This window comes from Austrofundulus limnaeus, unplaced genomic scaffold, assembly GCF_001266775.1.
Source record: "Austrofundulus limnaeus strain Quisiro unplaced genomic scaffold, Austrofundulus_limnaeus-1.0 Scaffold16, whole genome shotgun sequence".
In the NCBI taxonomy this organism is placed as follows: Eukaryota; Metazoa; Chordata; class Actinopteri; order Cyprinodontiformes; family Rivulidae; genus Austrofundulus; species Austrofundulus limnaeus.
This window is the reverse complement of record NW_013952418.1, coordinates 888902-891026: the sequence shown is the minus strand read 5'-3', so window position 1 is coordinate 891026 and position 2125 is coordinate 888902. Positions and strand designations below refer to the sequence as shown.

Below are 2125 nucleotides of genomic sequence, written 5' to 3'. Positions count from 1 at the left end.
TATAAGGTATGGGACCGACGGAAAGGTCTGTCACCGCCCCCGAGCTGCATGCTGCAGCGAAGTGTACTTGGAGGTCTGTCACCGCCCCCGAGCTGCATGCTGCAGCGAAGTGTACTTGACTGGTCGCAGCTGTACGCGGCAAGGGGTCCTTCAGGCGCGCTTAGGACGCCTCGCGGCTCCCAGCTCTGATGAGTAAGTGTAACTGAACTTCTCTACGCTTAACATCGGTTTAAAATCACAATTATGCTAAAATAACTAACCCATAAAACCTGTCGCTCGCGTTTAAGCGCTGTTATTGTGTTTTATGAAGGTTCCCCGGGGTTTGTGTCAAAGTAATGACTTTTTGAACAAGATTTGCACCGATTAGCATGCTAAGCTAACGGGCGCTAGCTGCCCATCAGTCGGTGCTTTCTTGTGTTTTTGCACTGAACACATTCATGCATGCAGTTGTAACTCACACTGATGGAAATTTGTGAGCTGTTTATTGTACCCGGTAAGCTCAAATCTGTCTGTTTATGTATATAAATAGAAAAAGTATTAAAGTTTTGCTGTTGTAACTGTCCGTGGGCAGTTCAGTCCAGTTGACTTCTGTTTTGGCAGTTGTACTGTTAGTCTGTTATTTTACAYTGTTAACTGCATTTTGAATGTTTTATGGAGAAAAAAAATAAGATTTGCTTTGAAATTATAAATCATTAAGGATTATATAGCTTTGTCTAACTTGTGCTACGTCCTGTTGACCCCTTTCAGATTAAAAGCATTTATTTGATCTAGCTTCTGTTTTTATAAATATGCTTTGAAGTTAGTCAAATAATGAATATAAGATACTTTTTTTTATTATATTTTAATCATCTTTTGTATTTGTTATTTGAGTATTGTTAAATGCTGTTTTATTTATTTATCTTGAAGTTTAGCTGCTAAAGATGCTACATGCTAAAGGTGCCTGACATGTTCAGCAGTGCTTGTAAGAGTGGATATATTTTATTAATTTGAGATGAATGGCATAAAAACAGAAGTTTTACACTTGTGATTTTTTTAGTGGACTTAAAACCAGCTAATCTGTCTGCTAACGGTTAAGCTAATCCACTAAATGAGAAGCTAGTTCTCTGATTAACATCACTACAAACTGAGAAAATATGGTAGCTGAGAGAAATTGGGGTTGGGGGATATTTCTAATTTGGATCATTTTACTTTACATGTAACACAAAAAAATGTTTATGTTGTTTTTGTCTGGTTGTTTGTGTTTGTTTAAACAACCTGCAGATTGAAGTCTAAAAATAAACTTGCAGAAATGAGTTTCTCTGATCACTTGGCTTCATTTCCAGATATTTGACGACACCCAGATTGCAACACGTGGAGAGTTTCTTGGTGGGACTTTTGATGAGATGAGAAAATAACATCAAAGTCGAGCAGAATATCATCACGAAGCAGCTGCAGACGGCAACAACAGGCGAAATGCTAACAGGGAATCAAAAGAGCTTTTAACATCCAATAAAAGCCGAGGCCATCATGAGGTGACTGAACAGACACTCATCAAAACCACAACAGTGAGTGTGCACACACATAGACACACAAACACACAGACACACACAGCCAAAAGCTGTGGCCAGCTGTGTTTAGTTAACCATTAGTTAACTATTAAACACTGTTTGTCTTATTTCCAGTCAGAGACATTCTGCAGCTGCACCTAACAGCAGCTAACATTCATACTGATGATGGAGAAAATAGAAATTAAACAATCTGTTTGAAAAACAACAAACACATGATCTGAAAACCCATCAGAGTTAAATGGTTTGAATGTTGTTTTTGTTTTGTTAAAGAAGTTAATGCAGACGTCAACACTGTCCAACAGTTTCTAACGTTTCGGTCCTCCAAAATGTCCATGCCTTTTTTCTCACTTTTATTAACTGTTCAATAATTATTACATTTGTTTAACATAAGAACTGTGTTACCTAACAGGTTTTAAACACTGTTTTATATTCCCACTGAAAAAAAAAAAACAATTTTCAACAAACTTTTGAAAATAAGAGTAGATAAAAGAAACCAAAGTTTATTTATGTTCTATTATATAAGATTTCAATATATTATTTTAGATTATATTGTGAAATGACTAAAAACACATTTGATT

At 36.3% G+C, this 2125-nt stretch overlaps 1 long non-coding RNA gene across 3 annotated transcripts in view; it reads left to right on the top strand.

Annotated features, from left to right (window-relative positions):
* Positions 1–74: 74 nt before the first annotated feature.
* Positions 75–2125, top strand: part of LOC106513957 (uncharacterized) — a 132561-nt gene continuing 130510 nt past the window's right edge. For 2 of the 3 annotated variants that reach the window (XR_001309851.1, XR_001309850.1), the window contains exons 1-2: positions 75–192; positions 1323–1544. This is a non-coding gene — a long non-coding RNA (uncharacterized LOC106513957). The remainder of the gene's footprint in view (positions 193–1322; positions 1545–2125) is intronic. The other variant, XR_001309852.1, reaches the window with a different exon arrangement.